This window comes from Lissotriton vulgaris, unplaced genomic scaffold, assembly GCF_964263255.1.
Source record: "Lissotriton vulgaris unplaced genomic scaffold, aLisVul1.2 SCAFFOLD_1440, whole genome shotgun sequence".
NCBI classification, from domain to species: domain Eukaryota; kingdom Metazoa; phylum Chordata; class Amphibia; order Caudata; family Salamandridae; genus Lissotriton; species Lissotriton vulgaris.
The window spans coordinates 547,499-563,480 of record NW_028244683.1 but is presented as its reverse complement, the minus strand read 5'-3'; positions in this window follow the sequence as shown (position 1 = coordinate 563,480).

Sequence of the window (15,982 nt, the reverse complement as noted above, 5' to 3'; positions counted from 1 at the left end):
TTCCATTCCTTATTTAATTTACTTTTAACACGTAAATAGCATGAGCCTGAGTAAACTGGGTGCTAGCTTAATGCCCTTCCATTCCTGGTGTTATGCAGCAGTTTTAAGATATTCTTAAAATTTCTCGTTGCGCTAAAATGGGTGTAATTTCTGATATTTATGTTACCCTCGTTTCATTGCTTGATTTTGGTCGTGAGAAAGTGTCACTCATAGTTGTTCAATGTCACTCATGATTACACTGAAATTATGAAAATGTCACACATAAGCAATCTGAAACCTTGGCAGCTACGGAAGTCTACACAAATTGAAACATTGTAAATGTATTTCTAAGGCAGTCTCAGGAGAATAAACAAAGCACCAGTATGTGAAAGTTTTTTTTTTCTTTTCATTGAATGCGATTTTATAAAGTGCGAACATTACCTGATGGTGTCAGAGCCCTTTACAAAAGAACCAGTTGTGTTACATAAGGACTTTGGATTACATGAGTTACATAAGAGATACAGACAAAAAACATTGCAAATGTACAAGTTGTAAAGTCACTCATGGAAGAGATACAAACAGATACATTCTAAAATCACATAGGAATGGTAGTGAGTACAAAGGTCTACTACATATACTAGTGTGTATATATATATATATATATCATTCATTCATTCTAAACTTTATTTCGGTTTATGAACCATAAAAGTACAACAACAACAAAAAACACATTTTAAGCAATGAAATAATACACATGTTACATCCCAGTTCATATACATAGTCCACAAGTTTCCATTTGGTGGCGGAGTCCCGTTAGGATATTTAAGACAATAAGTTATATATTAACAGATTAAAAAGTTAAAATACAGTAGAAACCCAAAGTTTTCCTGGGAGAGTTATCTAACAACAAACCAGGAAGCTTTGTTACTTCCGAAACATTCTCCGTCTTGTTAACCACATAGAAAACAGGAACTTAGCAATGGCTGTAACTATTAGTGCATTAGTATCGGATTTTAAAATTCTAAAAAACTCTAGATAATTCCTAACTCCCAGGTTCACACATAGCTGTATAATCCATTTCTTTCTACTGTTGCAGTAGGCAGGACAGAACAAGATTACATGCATTAAGGCCTCGTTAGGGTTTTCGCATCCTGGGCAGGGGCGAGCTGGACCCTCTTTCCATTTGTCTGTGTATGAGTGCAGAGGCAGTGTGCCGTATCTAAACTGTAGATACAGCTTCTTTGCTAGAACCGGTTCAATCATATCTAATTCCTTCTCAAAGCTGTAAACGTTCTTAAGATCTAAGAAACTATATATATTACTTCAAATGGCCTTCTGCTTAAGGACGCCACTCCACGAAAAATAAGTTCACAGAACCCTTTATTCTTAAAACCGGCTGAGCTTTCCAAAAGTTAATTACCATCCCTGACGCGTTTCAAAGCACCTTGCTTCTTTTTCAAAGGGAGGAACACAAACTGTCAGCCACAGATCTGCGCAGCACATTTTCCAGCCTTCAAATCATTTTTTTCATCAATTAGCCTCTCCGGAGGCCTCGCACTTTCAGGTGAGTAAGTTCGTATGCATCCTGAGACTGGAAGTCTTTGTGCTGTGCCCAATTCTCCCCCACCAGTGGGGTCTGTGTTTTGCTTACAGATATAGTTTAAAACAGTGTTAATTGTTCGGTTTCTGTTCAAGCCCTCCAGTGGGCCTCAGAAAGTCATGCCGGTTCCTCTTATTGTATTTCTCGTGCTGCAGACAGGTTAAGCACAGTTCCAACCTTGCAGACCCATGTTCCATTTAATGGCGGTGCATCCTTCACGGCGAGGCTGCCGTGTATGAAAATTACTTCAAATGGCCTTCTGCTTAAGGACGCCACTCCACGAAAAATAAGTTCACAGAACCCTTTATTCTTAAAACTGGCTCAGCTTTCCAAAAGTTAATTACCATCCCTGACGCGTTTCAAAGCACCTTGCTTCTTTTTCAAAGGGAGAAACACAAACTGTCAGCCACAGATCTGCGCAGCACATTTTCCAGCCTTCAATTAATTTTTTTCATTAATTAGCCTCTCCGGAGGCCTCGCACTTTCAGGTGAGTAAGTTCGTATGCATCCTGGGACTGGAAGTCTTTGTGCTGTGCCCAATTCTCCCCCACCAGTGGGGTCTGTGTTTTGCTTACAGATATAGTTTAAAACAGTGTTAATTGTTCGGTTTCCGTTCAAGCCCTCCAGTGGGCCTCAGAAAGTCAGGCCGGTTCCTCTTATTGTATTTTTCGTGCTGCAGACAGGTTAAGCACAGTTCCAACCTTGCAGACCCATGTTCCATTTAAAGGCGGTGCATCCTTCACGGCGAGGCTGCCGTGTATGAAAATTACTTCAAGTGGCCTTCTGCTTAAGGACGCCACTCCACGAAAAATAAGTTCACAGAACCCTTTATTCTTAAAACCGGCTCAGCTTTCCAAAAGTTAATTACCATCCCTGACGCGTTTCAAAGCACCTTGCTTCTTTTTCAAGGGAGAAACAGAAACTGTCAGCCACAGATCTGCGCAGGCTGGAAAATGTGGAGAATAAAGGGTTTTGTGAACTTATTTTAACAGCAATTAGGTTTGGACAATTATATATAACATATTTACAGAGCAGGAAGTTCTTGCCATCGTTCAGCCAGTTGTTCAGGTGGTGTTTTACTCAAGGGTGGTGGTTTTGGGTCTGGGGGGATCCCCTAGTTGGAGATGTCCATAGGGGTAGTAGGCCAGATGGGGGTGGGGAAAGCAGCATACTGGATGTTGTAATCAACTTGTATTCTTGTCATGCGCTTCTGCCTGCGCGTGACAGTAACTGCCTTGTCTCTCCTGCGCTAGAGCATCCTTTGTGTATACCCCCTCCTATTGGCTCCCAACATTCCAATGCCTCCTCTCCTCTGCCCCTGTTCCCAACCGTCATTGATTACTCCTGAGCCTAACTGAAGCGTACTCCCTGTGGGTCTGTACTGAATAAAACTTGGAACCTGATTACCGCGTACCTTTCATTACTACAAGTGGCGACGAGCAGAGTTCTCTCCCACAGCCAGACTGCGGTGTATTCCTGGCTAAACCATCTCTGAGGTCTGACAACGCCGGCTGCTGTTTAGTGCTCGTGCCTGTGGATCCTGTGGAGTTCCCTTCGAAAGCAGATTCACTTGGTCCTGCGCGTTCCCGTTCCCTGAGCGGCTGAGTCCTCAGTTGGTGCTTCAATGTATGCAGTGAGATCAGCGCTTTTTTTCTGTGCGGAGTCATCACCTGCATCACGGTGAGATCAGCAGTTAGTTGTGCGCGGAGACTCCGTGGTGTGCTGTGCTCTCTATCTGCTGAATGCCTAACAGCTGCTGCCTCCAGCTGATTTCGCGCTTCTGACATTCCTGTCAGAGACTCTCCGCCTCCTATCGGCATAAAGAAAAATCTTCTCACAAAGCGCGACGTCATACAGACGCACACGCTCAGCGCCATCTTGCCAAAAGGAATTCAAGTGTTACGCTACTTCTTTGTGCATCTCGCAATAGAGTTGGGCTGCGCGTGTATTCTAGCTCGTGCAGCCAAGTGTGAAGTGAATCGACCTGTTAATTAAAAGTAAACACACAACCAAGTGTGAAGGAAATCGGGCTTGGTATCTGAAAATAAACAAACGCTACATAGTGTCAAATTGAAAAATAAACATAGCCTGCAGCGCTTAGTACAACCTTCAAGATTCAAGTTTAATTAGAGTCTGAAAGCTCAAAAGTAAATAAAGACTCAGTCCGAGAGTGAAGCTTTACACGCATTATAAAATGAACATTGTCTGCAGTGGCAGCGCGTGTGACTCATCCTCATAGACAGTTAAGTGCTCCTTAAACAAACAGGGCCTTTGAAGTCAAGCGTGAGGCAATTATTTTGTAGCACTAATTTATCTCAGCAAGACCGTTTCAAAATAAATATAGCTCTGTGTCAAGCAATAAGTTATAAATCAAAACGTGTATCAAACATTAAAGTCATTTTTAGGTCTCGCGCCTAGCATTGCACTGCGTAGCAGTGCTTCGTGCATTGCGAGGCATTTTGTAATCAAAAAAGGGGGTTTCAGCAGTCACTTTGGACTGTAAAACGCTTGTGCGTGTGCTTTTTTGTTTAGTGTTACCTCATTGGCCTTGGCATTCTTTCGATAATAAAAGACTTCACGCTATTGGCTTTTGGCGCGAGCATTGCTCCTCCCCCGGCCTATTGGTGTCTATTACGCGCTTGGTGCTCGTAATAGACACCAATAGGCCGTCACGTGATTTCTATTCGCGCGCACACACGGGCGCGATAATGGAAACACATGGCTTGCAGTGGCGCGCGCTCGTGCTTTTTCTTTTTTTGCTTCCTGCCGCAATGATAGATTCACTGCTGAAGCCACACAGGAGGCTGCTCACAGCATTTGCAGTGCAATACCACTCGTATTAGTAAAAAAGGCCAGCTATTGACATTCCAAATGCAAATTTGTATTTCATTTCAAAGAATGCCAGAAAAGGGTGCAGTAACACCGGCTGTCCCTAGGTGTCTCTGGTCCTGCACCCTTTCCTTCGTGAAAGATATTTCTTTGCGTACTGCTGGCATAGTTTAAGTGGAAAAAACAAATTAACATCTGCAACGCCAATCGCTCAAATTTACATAATTATTTATTCAGATTTCTATAGCGCAAACTCTACCTGTAGGTATTAGAGCGCTTTACATGAGCTCCCGTTACATTACACAAGGGCACATTCAGGCACAGGGAGTTTGTGATGGGCAGGCAAGGCTGCTCGGTAGGAGCGCTTGAGGCAGGCTGGCACAGTGTTTTTTTATGCAGATTTCTGTGGCCCGAACTCTACCTGAAGGTATTGGAGCGCTTTACATGAGCTCCAGTTACGTTACACAAGGGCCCATTCAGTCACAGGGAGATAATGTGATCGGCAGGCAGGGCTGCCCGCGAGGAGCGCTTAAGGCAGGCTGGCACAATGTTTTTTTTATGCAGATTTCAATGGCGCAAACTCTACTTTGAGATGTTGGAGGTCTTTACATGAGCTCCGGCTACGTTACACAAGGGCACATTCAGGCACGGGGAGATTATGTGATCGGCAGGCAGGGCTGCTCGGTAGGAGCGCTTGAGGCAGGCTGGCACAGTGTTTTTTTATGCAGATTTCTGTTTCCCGAACTCTACCTGAAGGTATTGGAGCGCTTTACATGAGCTCCAGTTACGTTACACAAGGGCACATTCAGTCACAGGGAGATTATGTGATCGGCAGGCAGGGCTGCTCGGGAGGAGCGCTTGAGGCAGGCTGGTACAATGTTTTTTTTATGCAGATTTGTATAGCGCAAACTCTACCTGGAGGTATTTGTGCGCTTTACATGAGCTCCGGTTATGTTATGTTATGTTAAAAACGTGTGTATAGCGCATGGCTACCCCTGCAACAGGGTGTCCCAGCGCTACGTTACACAAGGGTACATTCCGGCACGGGGAGATTATGTGATCGGCAGGCAGGGCTGCTCTGGAGGAGCGATTGAGGTAGGCTGGCACGGCGTTTTAGTTTTTTTACTGCAGATTTCCATAGCGCGTACTCTACCTTGAGGTATTGAAGCTCTTTACATGAGCTCCGGTTATGTTACACAAGGGCACATTCAGGCATGGGGAGATTATGCACTCGTGCTTCTTCTGTTTTTTGCTTTCTGCCGCAAAGACATATTCACTGCTGAAGCCACACAGGAGGCTGCTCACAGCATTTGCAGTGCAATACCACTCATATTAGTAAAAAGGCCAGCTATTGACATTCCAAATGCAAATTTGTATTTCATTTCAAAGAATGCCAGAAAAGGGTGCATTAACACCGGCTGTCCCTAGGTGTCTCTGGTCCTGCACCCTTTCCTTCGTTAAAGAAATTTCTTTGGTACTGCTGGCATACTTTGAAATGGGAAAAAACAAATTAGCATCTGCAACGCCAATCGCTCACATTTACATAATTATTTATTCAGATTTCTATAGCGCGAACTCTACCTGTAGGTATTAGAGCGCTTTACATGAGCTCCTGTTACATTACACAAGGGCACATTCAGGCACGGGGAGTTTGTGATCGGCAGGCAAAGCTGCTCGGTAGGAGCGTTTGAGGCTGGCTGGCACAGTGTTTTTTATGCAGATTTCTGTGGCCCGAATTCTACCTGAAGGTATTGGAGCGCTTTACATGAGCTCCAGTTACGTTACACAAGTGCACATTCAGTCACAGGGAGATTATGTGATCGGCAGGCAGGGCTGCTCGGGAGGAGCGCTTGAGGCAGGCTGGCACAATGTTTTTTTAATGCAGATTTCAATAGCGCGAACTCTACTTTGAGATGTTGGAGGTCTTTACATGAGCTCCGGTTACGTTACACAAGGGCACATTCAGGCACGGGGAGATTATGTGATCGGCAGGCAGGGCTGCTCAGTAGGAGCGCTTGAGGCAGGCTGGCACAGTGTTTTTTTATGCAGATTTCTGTGGCCCGAACTCTACTTGAAGGTATTGGAGCGCTTTACATGAGCTCCAGTTACGTTAAACAAGGGCACATTCAGTCACATGGAGATTATGTGATCGGCAGGCAGGGCTGCTCGGGAGGAGCGTTTGAGGCAGGCTGGCACAATGTTTTTTTTTTTTTTTTAAATTTTTGGAAGACCTTTATTGATAAGGAAAGGCAATTACAGATCAACAGGAGCCCTGGGGCTCACACATACAGTACATTACAAATTGCTGAAGCGCACAGGATGCATTACAGAAGGACTGAGGTCTAGTTTTAAAGGTTTTCCTTGTAGGATAGACATGAATAGGATAACGTGGTGCAACAAGTCAATACTGGTGTAAAACAATCAGGATAGATAAACTTAGAGCATAAGAAATACCAGAGTCGCTGCGCAGCACCCAGGAAAGAAGCGTCTAAACCCCAGGGAAGGAAAAAGGGAAAAAGAATAGAAGGCCCATAGAACAAAAGAAAAAAAAAACAAAAAGAGAGCATCCCCACCCCCCAAGTACCCCCCACCCTGCACCCCTGCAGCTGGCTACGGCCCGACCCCCCCTAGCAGTGTGCCTGTCGCCCAAGAAAAGGAGTCCCGAAATATAGAGAGTAAGAAAGGATAGAATCCTAAGACTCTCAGAAATAAGAAAAGTGGGGAGGAGCCCACTACCCGTCCCTCAGCTCCGCCGTCACACACCAATAGTTCCCACAGTGGCCTGGCGCCCAACACTTACAATATGCCCAGTATGCAGAAAAGGTGGAGTCGCAGCAGCAGCGCGCAATCTATACAAGGCAACAACACTCAACCAAGCTCAAGCCCCCACTACAATCTTCAGTCCCCACCAATACATGTCCCGGTCACCCAAAGAGACTAGGTCCCTCGCCGTCCCACCCACAGTAGTAGCGCAAGAGTAGGAGTCAGTAGCCCGATGGCCATAACACGGTCCCAGAACACAAAGTGGAGCACAGCGGCAAAAACAATAAACAGAGTATCGACAATATGTCCCACTCCGTCACGATCAGTTACCAGGAATCCATCAGTCCAATAATGGAAGTGTCTATCCTTGTCCCGTTCTCTCCTTGCCACCGCAGACCCGTATGGTTGATGTAAGTGCAGACGGCAATCCAGGGAATAAACCACAGTGCAGGTGTCCCGGTGCACGCAGGGCAGTCAGATCCAGGAGTCCCAATGAAAGCGACGAGTATTCCATCTCAAACTCTCCGAGTGTAGCCGGGGCAGGGAGGGAAGCCTCTGTGTACAGCTCCTCTCTGAGCGAGTCTCGGGGGTCCGTGAACAAGACGAGGAGGGCGGGCTCGCGTCGTGGCGAAGGGGCCAGACTGTACGAATTCGGGAGCCACTCTCCCGTGACTGGTGGCAGCGACAGGCTTGGGGTCATGGGGGTGCTACCGACTCCAGTGGGCACCTCCGGAACACAGGCGAGGGTGGAACAAAGAGCGGCGCCGAGTCCCCGTGAGTCTGCCATCTTGGGGCGAGTTGAGGCACTGAGGATGCCCTCCATTTTGTCCAGCAGGGCGTAGCCGGAGCGTAGAACCTCAGATCGGAGGGAATGAACCGCTTCCAAAATGCTCCCATAGCTGTAGGAGGGAGCACATAATGTGTCAGGCATGTTTCTCCACCCAGTGAGTCCAAATCACCAATCACGGCCATTCAGTCACGGCACACCGCAGCATGTCCGCCATAGCAGCAGGCAGGGAGACCCCGGGTAGGAACAGGCAGCGCACCCTAGAAGGACAACCGGGCGTGGTGCAAAGTCAGATGTCTGAGCCTGGGTAAAGACAGTATTGTAGGCCGTCCAGAACGTCGTTCCGCTCGGTGTCTAGCGTCCGGCCAGGTCGGAAGCCCCTCGCCAATAGCGGGACGAAATGCAGGCAATAAGCACACAAATCACGGTGCAAGTGTCCGTAGCGTGAAAGTCCTGGACTGGTGCAGTTGTCGCAAAGCCAACCGTGCAGCGGGACGTGGGTGCAGGGTCTGCTGGCCGAAGATGGCTGCCATTCGGGATCACACCGCCACCAAGCCCGGGGGAGCGCGTCTGATGACCGGCCTCGATAAACACGCGAGGCCCCGGTCTGCACGTAGATGCGGGCCGCCAGCTGCGTCCAAGCGTTTCTCCGACTTGCCAAGGAGCAAAAGCTTCAGGATTTCGTAGCGGGTCAGCGAAGTGCGTCCGCTATCAGAATCAGCCACTGTGTCGCAGGATATCTGGCAGGAGAGGCTTGAAGGCGGAGACGGTCCCCGGAGCCGAGGGACTACACGTCCGCTCCGATCGCCATCTTGGCTCCTCCCCCCACAATGTTTTTTTTATGCAGATTCGTATAGCGCAAACTCTACCTGGAGGTATTGGTGCGCTTTACATGAGCTCCGGTTATGTTACACAAGGGCACATTCAGGCACGGGGAGATTATGTGATCGGCATGTAGGGCTGCTCGGGAGGAGCGCTTGAGGCAGGCTGGCACAATGTTTTTTTAATGCAGATTTCAATAGCGCAAACTCTACTTTAAGATGTTGGAGGTCTTTACATGAGCTCCGGTTACGTTACACAAGGGCACATTCAGGCACGGGGAGATTATGTGATCGGCAGGCAGGGCTGCTCGGTAGGAGCGCTTGAGGCAGGCTGGCACAGTGTTTTTATTATGCAGATTTCTGTGGCCCGAACTCTACTTGAAGGTATTGGAGCGCTTTACATGAGCTCCAGTTACGTTAAACAAGGGCACATTCAGTCACAGGGGACGCAGTTTTTGCTCGTGAAGAGGCTCACCTATTTTGTTTGAGGAGATTCAGAGGGCAGTTCCGCCCACACGGCTTGCCGCTCCCGCTCCGCGGGAGCCGCTGCGCACAGGAGTGCGTGTTTCCATCAGCACCTGGACACTGGAAGCAGAGGCAGGGGTAAAAGGAAAGGCGTGGGCTGCGAGTGTGCTGGGACTCCGTTATCCAGGAGTCCCAGCGAAGACCACGGAGTAACATCCGGTCCGCTCTCCCCGCCGGCCCTCCCCCCGCCCACCTGACAGTTTAAAGGGCGCCTTCACCACCACCCCTGTGGGACGCAGTTTTTGCTCGTGAAGAGGCTCACCTATTTTGTTTGAGGAGATTCAGAGGGCAGTTCCGCCCACACGGCTTGCCGCTCCCGCTCCGCGGGAGCCGCTGCGCACAGGAGTGCGTGTTTCCATCAGCACCTGGACACTGGAAGCAGAGGCAGGGGTAAAAGGAAAGGCGTGGGCTGCGAGTGTGCTGGGACTCCGTTATCCAGGAGTCCCAGCGAAGACCACGGAGTAACATCCGGTCCGCTCTCCCCGCCGGCCCTCCCCCCGCCCACCTGACAGTTTAAAGGGCGCCTTCACCACCACCCCTGTGGGACGCAGTTTTTGCTCGTGAAGAGGCTCACCTATTTTGTTTGAGGAGATTCAGAGGGCAGTTCCGCCCACACGGCTTGCCGCTCCCGCTCCGCGGGAGCCGCTGCGCACAGGAGTGCGTGTTTCCATCAGCACCTGGACACTGGAAGCAGAGGCAGGGGTAAAAGGAAAGGCGTGGGCTGCGAGTGTGCTGGGACTCCGTTATCCAGGAGTCCCAGCGAAGACCACGGAGTAACATCCGGTCCGCTCTCCCCGCCGGCCCTCCCCCCGCCCACCTGACAGTTTAAAGGGCGCCTTCACCACCACCCCTGTGGGACGCAGTTTTTGCTCGTGAAGAGGCTCACCTATTTTGTTTGAGGAGATTCAGAGGGCAGTTCCGCCCACACGGCTTGCCGCTCCCGCTCCGCGGGAGCCGCTGCGCACAGGAGTGCGTGTTTCCATCAGCACCTGGACACTGGAAGCAGAGGCAGGGGTAAAAGGAAAGGCGTGGGCTGCGAGTGTGCTGGGACTCCGTTATCCAGGAGTCCCAGCGAAGACCACGGAGTAACATCCGGTCCGCTCTCCCCGCCGGCCCTCCCCCCGCCCACCTGACAGTTTAAAGGGCGCCTTCACCACCACCCCTGTGGGACGCAGTTTTTGCTCGTGAAGAGGCTCACCTATTTTGTTTGAGGAGATTCAGAGGGCAGTTCCGCCCACACGGCTTGCCGCTCCCGCTCCGCGGGAGCCGCTGCGCACAGGAGTGCGTGTTTCCATCAGCACCTGGACACTGGAAGCAGAGGCAGGGGTAAAAGGAAAGGCGTGGGCTGCGAGTGTGCTGGGACTCCGTTATCCAGGAGTCCCAGCGAAGACCACGGAGTAACATCCGGTCCGCTCTCCCCGCCGGCCCTCCCCCCGCCCACCTGACAGTTTAAAGGGCGCCTTCACCACCACCCCTGTGGGACGCAGTTTTTGCTCGTGAAGAGGCTCACCTATTTTGTTTGAGGAGATTCAGAGGGCAGTTCCGCCCACACGGCTTGCCGCTCCCGCTCCGCGGGAGCCGCTGCGCACAGGAGTGCGTGTTTCCATCAGCACCTGGACACTGGAAGCAGAGGCAGGGGTAAAAGGAAAGGCGTGGGCTGCGAGTGTGCTGGGACTCCGTTATCCAGGAGTCCCAGCGAAGACCACGGAGTAACATCCGGTCCGCTCTCCCCGCCGGCCCTCCCCCCGCCCCTTCCGCCCCACACGCCCACTATAAATTGGCTCGCCACTCCCGCAGCGCGGGACGCAGCACGGGCGAAGACAGGGCTAAGACCGGGCCGTTTGAGGCCGTTAGAGATCGGTAGAGGTCTGGTCTGGCCCACCCTCTATCGTTTTCATTAGACATACTTCTACTTGCACAAAATGAGCACTAGAGCAACTCGGAGTAAGACCTCCAAGGCTGTCCCTCAAACCAGCGGCCCCATGGATGACTTTATCACCCGCACTAACATCGCCATTGACAATGAAATATCTAAATTGCAAACCCGGGTGTCCTTAGAACTAGATGCTGCTAGACGTTTGTCGCAAGTGATAGCGCATTCAAAAAAATCCTCTCTAGGTCACATAGCCACTGCAGTTACGCCAGAACGCCCTATTGTCAATAAAGGCATAGTTACACAGGTTGTTGTCCACCAGATTCCATCTAACTGCACCCCCCCTCCACAGCTAGAGCAATCTACTAATGTAGAAGAAGCCAAACCCTTACCTGTGGCTACACTATGCCCCAAGACTACGATTCCTAACCCCCAGTTGCCCTCAACTCCCATTACTAGTAAACCACCTAAAAGAAAGCGTAGAGCGGGCACTGCCTACGCCCGCAAAAAGGCGAAAATTGTGCCTCCCCAAAACCTAACCATAGCGAGAGCCCCATCACCTAATGTGTCACCAAATGTCCCCCAAGGAGAAAGTATGGGGTCACAATCAACTAGGGAGGGAGGTTTAGTGGTTACAGAAGGTAGCTCAAACAGTATGGCCCAAGAGACTGAGGGCTTGCAGACCGAAGGGTTAGGCAACAATGATAGGGCATTTATTGAATTGGTTTGGTCAAGCTTAAAGAAACTTCTTTCCCCTCTCGATCTTAGACTCTCGAGAATAGAGAATAACTTGCTCGAGATGGAAAAAAGCATTATCGCTCTGGCTACTCTTGGTCTGAAAACCCTTGAAAATCAGGGGCAGCTTCCCCCGGACAACATATGTCCAATTTCCTCAACCCAATCGCAGGATGTCCCCCCTCGTAACTTAGCCGCACCACGACAGGATGACCCACCCCTAGCACCACCCCCTTCTCGACCGATACCCAAGCCAAGGTCGGTGGCAGTGAATCAAATTCCTCCTGCCACCAAACCTAAAGCTCCTCAACGACCTATAGAGCCCACTTCATGTAAGCCCAAATCTGATGCCCAGCCCAAACCCACCACTGGTACCGCACAGGACCCGCCTCCGAAGGAAAATTTCAAAGGGGGATACATTGATCTTCCCCCTGAGGCCAACGACTATGTGGTGGTCCTAACGGGCGTCCCCCAGATTGGTGCAGACCAATATGAGAACCACTGGTCACTAAAAAATAAAATCATGTACTGGCTAAATAATAATAGACCTATTCCCAACGGCCAGAAAAGCAGAGTACTGATGGTTCGCAGAACTCGCTGGGTGGGCCCCACAAAGAAATCTAGCCCAGGGGATTGCATTGTGGTGACCTTCGAGGACCCGCATACGGCGCAATTTATCTGCTCCTGGCCTGGCCTTGAGGGGTCCCCCGTAATACCTAGACCCCTGTCTTTCTTTTACCCACCCCGTTTCCAGCATACTCCAGTGGATAATTGGTCCATAGTTCAACACCAATCCTGGAAAAGCCATCCTAAAGCCTATAATCAATTCCAGCCACTTTGGAATGGCTTTCCCACTTCAAACAGATATGGTGGACTGGAGGATGTGGATTGACTTTCTAGCCAACGTCTCAAGCACAACCCTGATAAATCTCTTGATCTGTCTGCCGGAAGCCCACCAGAGCATGTACCTTCTTATCCCCTAGTGGGCTTAGTGGGATGCACTAATGGTCTGGGTATTAAGGAAGGGTTGAGGCCCTCTGGCATTTCAGTCTCTCACACTTCGGAAGGAAACACAGTTTCATCTCTTACGTCCCCTCAACCATTGAGTCTAGGGAGTGCAGTAGAGGTGCATGGGGCTGATGCACCCAAGAGTCCTCCTCTGCAGTATTCCAAATCCAAACTAAATGTTCATAGAAACGTTGTATTTGAAGTTGCTCCGCCCACCCTTGTACCCGTCCAGCATGCATCTGACCCAGCGGTAATAAAGGTCCTGAGTTGGAATGTGGCTGGGCTCGATCGCAACCTTGATAATCCAGACTGGTCTGCATTCCTAGAGCCATACAACATCTGTCTCTTTCAGGAAACTTGGTGTCAAGAACCAAAGCACAGAGTGGGGTTTTCGACCTACTTTGTCCCAGCCGTACAGTCTCCTGGATCTAAAGGTCGCCCATCAGGTGGTCTATTGATTTGGATTAGTATTGACCTAAGGCTAGGTGTCACCCAAAGGCCTACTAAATCCCTTGACCTACAATGGCTGTCATTACATTGCAAAGGAGGGAGGTCCCTTGAAATATTCAACATCTATCTGAGGGGCACTAATTGTGGGTCTTCACGATTACCATCCACAGGCCTAAGCAACGAATTAGCCTCTTGTAAAATTGATTCTTATGTCCTGCTGGCGGGTGATTTTAACTGTTGCTTTGAGCCATTGTCTAGGGACGATATTCTGGATACCTTCGAAGAGGACTCCAAGAGAGGTATCCCCATTTTAAACATTGATCCGATTCCCAAATGGACTCAAAGTGCAATAGAAATCAATGCCCTTTGCCTAGAACACAACCTAAGACCAGTCAACGGTCGCTCCAAATCGGATCCCAATGGAGCCCACACTTACAACAGAATTGGTCGGACCTCAAGAATTGATTTTATTATGCTTAATTTTAATCTGTGGGCTTTCCATCAAGACATGGAGGTCATTACAACTAGCGACAGTGACCATAACCCACTGTCGATTTCGATCACTAGCCCATGGAAAGAGAGGACATTCGCTGGCTCAGAGCATAAGTGGAAAACCTCCCGCGAAATCGCTCCTTCTAACTGTAGTAGGCGCCTGAAGTGGGCAAGAGTCTCGGAGGACGAAGGGAGGTTATCGCAAGCGGCGTCCATTTTGTTAGAGGCTGACTCTAGGCTGGACGTATTGATCCCCACAGACGGAAGGACCTTGCCCCTGTTCGTAAAGACAACGGAGGCCTTGAGTGATCTTTTCCTTATTTCCCAGAAAAGCTCTAAGGCTGCCCGTAACGGTGCTTGTTCGTCCAGGTCATCGTGGTACTCTTCGAATTGCCGAGAAGCAAAAGGGGCCCTTATCGCGGCAATAAAAAACGAGGATTCTGACAAAGTGAGGGCCGCCAGGAAGACCTATAAAAAAATCATAACAGCAGCAAAAGAAGCATACGACCTAAACTTCTGGCGGGATCTGGCGGAAGCAAGTAAAAAGAAAAATGCCAAGGTGTTTTGGGACTTATTAAGAGCCAGGGAAAAGCCTATTGACCACCAAATAACCTGCAACATCTCCGGTGCCGCTTGGTTTGACCACTTCTTCAAGTTGTACTCGATTCCACTGGGGGCTGGTGATCACATTTCGGCTCCTTTGCCTCTTTCCACAATAGTTCCCACGAGCAGCGATGGCCTCTTTTCCAAGCAGGAGGTAGAACTTGCAATTAAGGGCATTGTCTCCAACAAAGCTGCAGGCCCCGACGGAATCCCGGGTGATCTGCTAAAAACCTACCCGGCGTGCTGGAGCAGGCTGATCACTTCCCTTCTAAACGAGGCCCTGCTAGGCGGCGCTTTTCCTGATTCCTGGAGGGGAGCGGAAGTGGTCCCCATCTTTAAGAAAGGCTCCAGGGACGAGCCAGCGAATTACCGCCCTATCAGCCTGCTGGACTCTACCCAAAAAGTGGCGGGCAAAGTTGTCCTAAATAGGATTTTGCAGTGGGCAGAAGAAAACCAGATACTGTCCAACCTTCAAGCAGGCTTTCGGAAGGGAACTGGCACTATCGAACAGACATTTCGCCTCCTTATCCTCTACTGGAAAGTGGTGGTGTTGGGTGGGGGGAGTTTGTACTTGGTCTTTATCGATTTACGTACAGCTTTTGACTTGGTCCCACGAGCATCACTTTGGAATACTCTCAATAAGCTAGGCTTACCACCATACCTATTAGCCCTACTGAGAAAATTCCACGATAGCAATTTTGCCCAAATTAGATGGGGGTCTCAAGGCGAAAAAACATCTCGCATTCCGGTCAACAGGGGCGTCCGCCAGGGTTGTGTACTTGCCCCCACTCTGTTTTCTCTTTACGTTAACGGAGTGGTGGAGCACCTATCACGAGATCCATCTGATGCTCCGACCCTGGCGGGGAAAAAAATTCCAACGCTCCTGTTCGCGGATGATACCCTTCTAATTTCTAAGACCCCAGTGGGCATCCAAAAATTGCTATCCAGTTTTAAATCTTTTTGTGATGACAAAGGTCTGGCCATTAACATAGCAAAGACCAAGTTCCTTGTGCTCAATCCCCCAAAAAAAGCAATCGCTACTCCTGTCCTTGACTCTGTCCACTTAGAGAGAGTCAAGGAATTTGACTATCTGGGTATTCGGTTATCCGATTCCATGAGTTGGAGGTCACATCTTCAGAAGGTGTTCCTTGCTCACAAGAGGGTAGCTGGAGCCCTGCTTAAACAACAGCGAGCTTCGCCACTGAAACCCATTGGGGCTGTTCTAGACATATATAGGGCAAGGGTCGCAAGCGCAGCACTATACGGCGCGGAACTGTGGGGCTCTCAGAAAATTGATACCCTTGCCTCTCTTGACAACAACTTTCATAAAGATCTCTTGAGGCTGCCCCACAGTACCCCAACAATCCCCATTATGCTTGACGCCGGGTCACGCCCGATTTGTGATCAAGCAAAACTACGCCCGCTCCTATTATGGTCTAGAATTCGCAATGTCCCAGAACTTAAAAGCTATGCAGAGGCCCTGGACGATCTTTTGTCCCATGCAGGATGCCACAAGA